At 37.0% G+C, this 9,202-nt stretch overlaps 1 non-coding gene across 1 annotated transcript; it reads right to left on the reverse strand.

Annotated features, from left to right (window-relative positions):
- Window positions 1–6,525: 6,525 nt before the first annotated feature.
- Window positions 6,526–6,632, reverse strand: LOC121204267 (small nucleolar RNA R71). The gene has a single exon (XR_005899195.1). It is a non-coding gene; the product is annotated as a small nucleolar RNA R71 (small nucleolar RNA).
- Window positions 6,633–9,202: the final 2,570 nt, after the last annotated feature.

A 9,202-nucleotide genomic window follows, 5' to 3' on the forward strand; every position in this document is an offset into this window, starting at 1 on the left:
AAATTATCAAAATAAAGATGTACATCTTCAACTACTTCAGTTGCCACATTTGTCTCATTTTCAGTCTGCAATGATAGACTTTTATCTATAAGATCTTTCATCTCTTTAAACCTTTGTAGTGAAGCACATGCGTGATTAGTGGCTCTAGAATCAATGACCCAGTGGTCTATTGAATCTTCCACTAAACAAGCTTCTATTATAAAGAGTTCCATAGCTTTGCCTTTAGTGGCTAGGTATTCCTTCCACTCTTTACAATTTGTCTTAAAGTGCCCTTTCTTAATATAGAAGAATCATTTAGAATTGAATAAGTCTTTAGGCTTCCTGTTTTTCTTCCTTTCCACTTGTGGTGGCCCAAAGACCATAGTCTTACCTTTCTTAGCATGCTTTCTTTTCCATTTTGAGGAAGTATCGACGATTATGTTTTCTTCTGCTCGTTCGACTGATTGACTGCTATTCAACACCAACTTATATGATTGTAAATCCTTTATAAGTTGTGCAAGTGTCAGGGTCTTGTTCCCATGGTTATATACGACCTGAAAGCTTGTAAAATCCTTAGACAAGCTATTAAACACCATCTCAATTTGAGTTTTTTGGTCCAATTTGGCTTCATTATCTACGACCTTGATAAATTATCTCTTAAGAGTAATTATATGGTCTTTGACAATACTGCCAGACTTTTGTTGGGCATTCATCAAACTAGTAATAGTCGACTGTCGAGCTAAGGCAGGTTGGCCTCCAAACATGTGTTCTAGTTTGTTTAGAATCACTTTGACAGTTTTACAACTATCTACTTGTTTATAAAGGGTGCTGGTCATGTTTGCTTGCATATAACAAAGAACTATCTCATTAGAATCCTCCCTACATTTTCTAGCCTGAACTTGAATGGCCGAAGGGTACTTATTATCAAGAACTATTTTAATTTTCTCATAGCTTAGGACAACCATCAAGTTTCTTTTCCATTCCATATAGTTATTTCTATTTGGTTTGTTCTCAATGAGTATATTTAATAATGGAGTAAATGTCATTTTTGAACTAAAAATAAAATATTCATTCATTAATATCTTTATATTAAGAAAATATTTGAAAATATTTTGCAAAATTATGATATGTATAAAAATGATGCATGCGTCTTACATTAAACATTAAAAACATTTGCAAGTCATTGTAACAATAATTCTTACACCCATTTAATCAAGCCATCGTGGGGGTAATATAATCAATTAGTAAGAACATGGATTTCCATCCAATTAGTACATGAACCTAATCCCTTAGGCATTTATATGTAAAAATAATCGTGTAACATTTGGACATCACTCTAACTTAACTAGAGCTTCGTGGAAGTTACTTAACTAGAAGATCTTGAGTGTATAGCCATTAATTGAACACCTATTGCATCATTGATCTGCCATAATTCGGTGTAGCATATTAAACTAGTTTTCATACTTAATGAGCTTAAATATGAGCAATTTCATTATGTTTTAGTCAATTTTCTTATTTTAGTTTGAATTCAATAAAAAGTGTAAAATGAGTCTTTTTATGACTTTAGGGGCCAAATGAGGCCTAAAGGTGAGCTAACGTATTTAGTGAGTGTGCAAGACACCATTCAAAGGCATAGGAACTCAAGGCTAGTTGTTGTGTTGCAACACAGGAAGTTCAATGTCGCAATATAGGGAGAAGAATACAAGAATTGCAAGACTGGCTTTAGTGTCGCAACACAACCATAAGATGTCGTGAAACATCCTTGAAGCCAAACTTGAATCAGAGTACACTGCCTTCGATGTCGCGACACAGGCACTGGGTAGCGCGACACCAGCCTTATATGAAAATAATTACAAGCGAGGGGGATTTTAGTCTGTACAATGTAAATTAACATGAAAACGCCAGCCAACCTTGGGTTAATGACGACAACTGATCCAAACTTTATAAATAGGCTCAGTTAACACTTATTTATGGACAACTTTTAGATTCCCAGTTGTTCCCTGTAATTTCATACGATCCTCGGAGTACTCACCTACTTCATTGTTAGAAACTCTATTACAACCTGACCCGTATACTTGTAGACACTATATCAATATTATATCTTTAGTTGCAGTATTCACACTCTGGATGTTAGCACGTCCAAAGGCGGTCAATCATTCACCACAAATAAGTTATTGTGGGATAATCTCACCGAGTAAAATGCTGTGACTAGTTGTCCACTTTGAAGACAAAACTTCTTGTTATATCATATGATAATACCTATCATAGAGGCTAGTCTAACTATCATATGATTACAAGACAATTCTATTTAGTTTCAGGAAATCTCCTCGATGAGGTCCGCATGAAAATCCTTTTGTGGGGTAGTTAAATTATCATGCCATCACAAAAAGACCATTGATGGAGGCCATAGGTCTTGTTTAGAGAACTTTTCCCACTCAATATTTTAAAAACATGTAAGGTTTTTAATGTCTGATTTCAATAATGAATTATCAATATATGCATGACAAGTACATGTGATATTCTTCCCTAAACCATATGACATGCTTATCTTACATATGCATGAACATACATTCGCAATCATCATGCTTATCATATATATAAAAGCATAAAAATTTAAATGACCTTCATCAGCCAAAGTTTCCATGATTCCGTCTTAGAAAAATATAAAATTACAAAATTCACCCCAAAGCATACTTTGGTTCTTCTATTTTGCCACCACGGACTTTTTTTGTACTATCGATTTACGTTTTCGTCATTGTCATTTTTGTGTCGTCGTCGCTGCTAGCCACTGCTGAACCACCGTCAGTTGCCACTAACCACCACTGTCAGCCTCTGTTGTCAACCCTTGTCATCGAATACTACCGTCGAACCACCTACAACCTCCTATTGCTGGACCACTATTAGTTTCTTGCTGATTTGGCTGGGTCAGATTTACACCGTATTGGTTGACCTAGACAAGTCTCGATTCTTTGGGTTTCATCAAAAATTATAGGTTACAAATTCATATGTCAATTTTTGACTCATATAATTTATTCTAAAATAAAAAAATTAAACCTTGTGCGGGGATGATAGTCCAAGATCTAGAATATGCATACTTGAGAAATTAATAAATTATATTTAATTTTCTAGGTATCACGATTTAAAAAAAAATTACTTTATCATACATAATAATAAAATAATATCATACATTAATTTGCATACATTCCCCTAAATATGCATACAATTACAAGAATGCCATGGTAGCAGCGCATATTCTCTCCAAGATTTTGGCGATTTCTTTTCTTGTTTTATTTTCTTTTGTCTGCTTGTTTTCATTTGAATTTATGGCAGTAGAGGGGGCCTCGTGTGTGTGGGTATTGTGTGGATGTTCTATTTTGTTTTAGCGGTGTTCCTCGGTGGCATACGGTGCAAATGATTAGACGTGGGGGGTCTCTATCAAAGTCAATCGCTGGAAAAAGGTGTTCTTGATCGGTTGTTCATTGAGTCAAACGGTGATCTTTTTTCTGTTTCTTACCCTTTCTTTATTTTTTCCCCTGCATTCTATGTATAGCGAACTCCTGTTTACATGCTTTGTGCATGGTTTTCTTTTTGGAAAAATCGATGAAAATTTTAATGGGACCTAAGGTGATTAGAAAACTGTTCTCCGTTTGACTTTTCCATGTTATATGCATGAAATTGGGGTATTTAAAAAGTTTTCTTGAAATCTTTAAATTTGTATTTCTGCATGCATGGTGGTTTTAACGTTTTCACTTTTTAAGTTTCTTTAATACCGGCCTGTTTAGGTTTGACTCTACTGTTTTAGGAGTAGCTTTGTTTTTTTCTTGGTGGGTAGCTTACTCTTTCTCGTTTGCCAGATTGTGGCTTATGGTGACTGCCCTAGTTCTTGCGTTTTTGTTTCTTTCCTATTCTCGGGATTGATAGCAATGTTTATTTTCCCCTGTTTCTTTCTCTGTATTGTTTGGATTTTGTGTTTCCCTTAGTTTTGGTTTTTTGGTTCATTTTTAATTTTACTTTTATCTATTTACTGCTTCTTAGATTGTTTTCCGTCTTCTTATTTTTGCTAGGTTTTCTTTTCTTTAGACTCTGGCTCTGTGCCTTCTCCTTAGCTTTAAGGTGGTTCTTGTGTTCGCTTGGATTGAAAGATGGAAGAGAGGTTTGATAGCAATAGGGCAACAATGGTTGACAATATAAATGCATTGCTGGAAAGGTTGAAATTCTCGGAAGAAGAGTCTAAACAGGTTATTAGTTCCAACGTCAAAAATAATTTTCAAGGGTTTGAGTCATGGGTAGTAGGCAAAATAATGGCAGACAAGAAACTGAATAGGGAGGCGATGTATAGGGTATTCAGGGCACTATGGTTTATTAAAGAGGAGGTAATTTTATAGCCTTGAAAAATAAGGCAATAGTCGTTAAGTTTGGGTGTTTGGAATATAGGAGTAGAATCCTCAACCTTATGCCCTGGCTATTCTATAACTGATAAACCATAATTTATACATATTTTTATCCCATGCTAAGTGCAATTATGGATGGTTTCTCCTTAGAATTGGTGAATTCGATGCTTCTAATCCTTTAATTTCATGTTTTATACTTAGGTGAGCATAGAAGAGTAAAAAAGGCGCGAAACGGGCCGAAAACGGAGAAAATAGACCCACGTGGGAAATCAACACGGCCTGAACTTCCTCACACGGGTGTGTCACACAGCCGTGTCCCTTTGGTAAGATCGAACCATGACTCACACGAGTAGATCACACGCCCATGCCCAATTAACAGCGTTGACCACGGCTTTAAATAATCGCACATGGAAGTGTCCTTGCCGAGCCCAAGTTTAGTCCTATTCGGAAAAGGCCAATTTTTGGGGCTCTTAGGCATTCTAAAGCCTATTTAAACACCTGAGGAGGCACTTAGAAGGAGGACGTAGAGTAGGAAGCAATGAATTACTCAAGGAAAGCCGATTGATACATCTCAGAAGTCGGATTCATCATCAAGACTGAAGATCTCCCTTCAAGTTCCTCAAGAGTTTTGGGTTTTCTTATGTTTTGTTATCTTTATGCTTTTGAGATGTTTTCGTTCATAAGTATGAACTAACCCCCTAAATACCTAAGGGGAATGAAACCTAAGACAGATCTTGTTATTATTTTCTGAATTGTATGATAAATATTTGACTTGTTCTTAATTATGTCTTCTTAATTCTTGTTTTGATATTCTAGGATATTGATTCAAGTTAAGATCTTATTCAAAGGAGGAATAGACCCTATCTAAGAGTAAATTTGTCATAATTAAGAGGAGTTGATTGCACGCCTAGAGATAGGGTGATAAGATTTTTCCGGATTAGGGTGAAACCTAATAAAAGAATCCATAGATCGAGTTAATGCAATTTAGGGTGTTAATTAGAAAGAGATTTCAATTATTCAACCTAGGGTTAGACGTTATTAGTCTCGAGAGAGATAATAATATAACTTAGGGATTTCTATGGATCAAGTCAAATGAATAAATCGTCTGATTCAGAGTCAAATAACAAGTGAAGTCTAGGTGGATTTTTCCTTAGGTATTGTATTAATCAATCGAATTTTCCCAAAAGTATTTTCCAAAATTTTCTTTCTGTGCATTCTTAGTTAGTAATTAGTTTAGATAACCAAACCTCTTAATTTTTAGGCTAGAAAATAAAAAGGAAGTAAATATTAGTACTTGTAGTTCCTTTGGGTTTGACAATCCGGTCTTGCTGAAGTATACTACTGTCTGATAGGTACACTTGCCTTAATCGTGATAATAAGTTAGTCTCAAGAACAATCCTTTTATAAATCTTTAAAACCTGTCACGAGTATCACGTATCAAGTTTTTGGCACCGTTGCCGGGGAACTAGGATATTAGGAACACTTGATTTTTATTACTTTAGCCATTTTACTTTTATTGCAATTTAAATTTTTATTTTCTTTTCTAATTCTTCATTTATTTTCTTCTGATAGGTTTTTCTAGTTTATGACTAGAAAAAACCCGTCAGGACCACTACTTTTTGATGGTGAGATCGACCGCACAGTTCACAAAAATAGACAAGACATAAAGCGAAGCTTATGATACACAGAGGAAGAGCAAGAGGACGATACTTCAACCACAACCGAGAAGATGGCTGAAAACCAAGAAAATCCACTACCTCCTGTGATTGCTGTTAATCAAAATCCTGCTCCGCGCACTATGTATGATTATGCTAAACCTTCTTTAACAGGAATTGAATCGAGCATAGTTAGACCTGCTGCAGCTGCAAATACTTTTAAACTAAAACCTAACACAATTCAAATGATAAGTAATTTGTTCAGTTTGATGGTTTGTAGGACGAAGATCCCAACGCTCATTTGGCAAATTTAAGAATTTTAAGACACTTTTAAAATAAATGACGTTTCTGGTGATGCCATTCGCCTTCGGTTATTCTATTTTTCATTGAGAAACAAAGCTAAACAGTGGTTGAACTCGTTGCCAAGGGGGTCAACCACTACTTAGGAACAAATGACCGAAAAGTTTTTATTAAAACATTTTCTGCCGGCTAAAATAGCCAAATTACGTAATGATCTCTCTTCTTTTGTGCAGATGGATTTAGAAACACTCTACGATGCATGGGAGAGATACAAGGACCTTTTGCGAAGATGCCCTCATCATGGGTTACCACTCTGGCTACAGGTCCAAACCTTTCATAATAGCCTGAATCCTTCGACTCGGTAGATGGTTGACGCAACTACTGGTGGAACCATCAATAATAAGACACCTGAAGATGCCTATGAATTTATAAAGGAGATGTCATTAAATAATTATCAATGGCAAGTCATGAGGACAAAGCCAAAAAAAACAACTGGCGTTTATAACGTCGATTTGGTCACCATGCTTTCTAATCAGATAGAACTCTTGAATAAGAAAATTGATGGTTTTCTTAGTTCTTCACAGGTTCACCCAATAATGCAGTGCTAAGCAAGTGGAGGTGGATCAAGTAGTTCAGAATACCCACCTTATGGCCACAACATAGAGAACGAGCAGTTAAATTACATGGGTAACAATCCTCGATCTCAAAACAATCTTTATAGAAATACTTACAATGTAGGCTGGAAGAACCACCCAAAATTTTCAATGGGAGACCAAGGAAATCAGAGACCACCACCCCCTCCAGGCTTTCAGCAACCACCGTACCAGCAGGAGAAAAAGCCAAACCTTGAGGAGATGATAAACAAATTCATCTCGGTGTCAAAAACTCATTTTTAGAATACCGAGACGGCACTCAAAAATCAACAAGCATCAATCTGGGGGCTCAAAAATCAAATTGGCCAGCTCGCCAAGTTGATTTTCGAAAGACCACCAGGAAGTCTGCCCAACAACACTGAATCTAACCCAAAGGAGCAACTCAACGTGATTTCCATTCAAGATGAGGAAGGGTTAGTTGTAGAACCAAGGCCAGAAACGGTGGTAAGAAAAGGTAAGAATAAGGTAGGCCAAAATGACCCAAAGCCGATGAGTACAAAATATAAACCTCGTGTGTCATACCCCAATGCGACAAGGAAACACCGATCAGATAAACAATTTGATAAATTCCTTAAACTTTTAAAGAAACTATATATTAACTTACTATTTATTGAAGCCCTTTCGTAGATGCCAAACGCAGTCAAGTTTTTAAAGGAGTTTTTAACAAATAAACGAAAGTTGGATGAGGTATCGCATGTGGAGTTGAATGCAGTTTGCTAAGCCATATTACAGAATAAGCTACCCAACAAATTGAAGGATCCAGGGAATTTTATGATTCCTTGTTTAATTGGTAGTTTAGATGTTCGTCATGCATTGGTTGACTTAGGGGCAAGCATTAATGTTATGCCTTATAAAATGTTTAAATAGCTAGGTCTTGGGAAACCCAAACAAACTAGGATGAGCATTCAATTGGCTGATAAAACCATTAGATTTCCTAGGGGTATCATTGAAGATGTTCTTGTTATGATCGATAAATTTATATACCCAATAGACTTTGTTGTTCTAGACATGGAAGAGGATAGTAACGCACATTTAATTTTAAGACAACCCTTTTTAGCGACTGTTAGAACCATTATTTATGTTGGTACAGGTGAACTCACACTTCATATGGGAGACGAAACAATCACCTTTCAACCTCGTAATTCGAGTAACACATCAAAAATTGAAGGTGGTTGTATAAATCATTCTACTAGTACTGATCATGTGGTGAAACCTTCTATGCAGGAAACAGTTACGAAGAATGCATATGAGCCATGTTCAAACAACAAGGGACCTATCTATAAAGAACGAAGCCTACAAATTGAGAAGTTAGATGAATAGAGGAGACAGAAACCGAGAACACCGGATAAGCTGAAATCAAGCCAGGACGAGCTCGATACCTCACCAAATCAACTTAAGGTTGGAGACAAAGTACTACTAGATGTAGCAGATTCTTGCATTACCACTTCTGAACTTAATGAAGAAATTCCTCTCACGGTACTCAGTATTTTCCCATATGGTACAGTGAGGTAAATCATCCCAAATTCGGCACATTTAAGGTAAACAATACTCGTCTTAAACCTTATGTTGATAAAGTTTATAGCAGGGATGAGGAATGTAAACTCCTCGCTCTACCTTGACCATGCAAAAGTGAGATAAGTCGAGCTTAGCCTATAAATAAGCGCTTCTCGGGAGGCAACCCGAGCACTAACAGTGTTAATTTCTTTAAATTTTAGTTTTGAACATCTAACATACTAACCGAATCATGGAACGCAGGCTTTCTAAAGACCACACGACCAGACACACGGGCGTATATTAGGCCGTGTGAAAATAGGGCAAGATTTTTTCCCCAACACGGGGTGCGATAAGTTGCCACGACCGTGTGACAGGGCCGTAGGCAAAACTGCTAAAACAATACAGGTGCGAGACATGCCGGTGCCTCGAGGCCGTGGTTGAAATTGAGAATGTAACACGGGTGTGCAACACGCCCGTGCCATCCATCCGTGGTCGGCACTGTCAAAACGAACACGGGCTTGGACCTATGTACACGGGTGTGGGAGAAGCGAACGAAGCAAGACATGGCCTTTCGACACGACTATCTGCACCCAAAAGCCCAAGAACACGGACGTGGGCCGAATGCCAGATGCGCCCAAATTTAAAAATTGTGAAACACACGAGTAAAAATTAACACGCCTGTGTGCCCCAAAATCTATATAAACCCCTCATTATTCATCATCTCCCTCCC

The sequence above is a fragment of the Gossypium hirsutum genome, chromosome A07 (assembly GCF_007990345.1).
Source record: "Gossypium hirsutum isolate 1008001.06 chromosome A07, Gossypium_hirsutum_v2.1, whole genome shotgun sequence".
Lineage (NCBI taxonomy): Eukaryota > Viridiplantae > Streptophyta > Magnoliopsida > Malvales > Malvaceae > Gossypium > Gossypium hirsutum.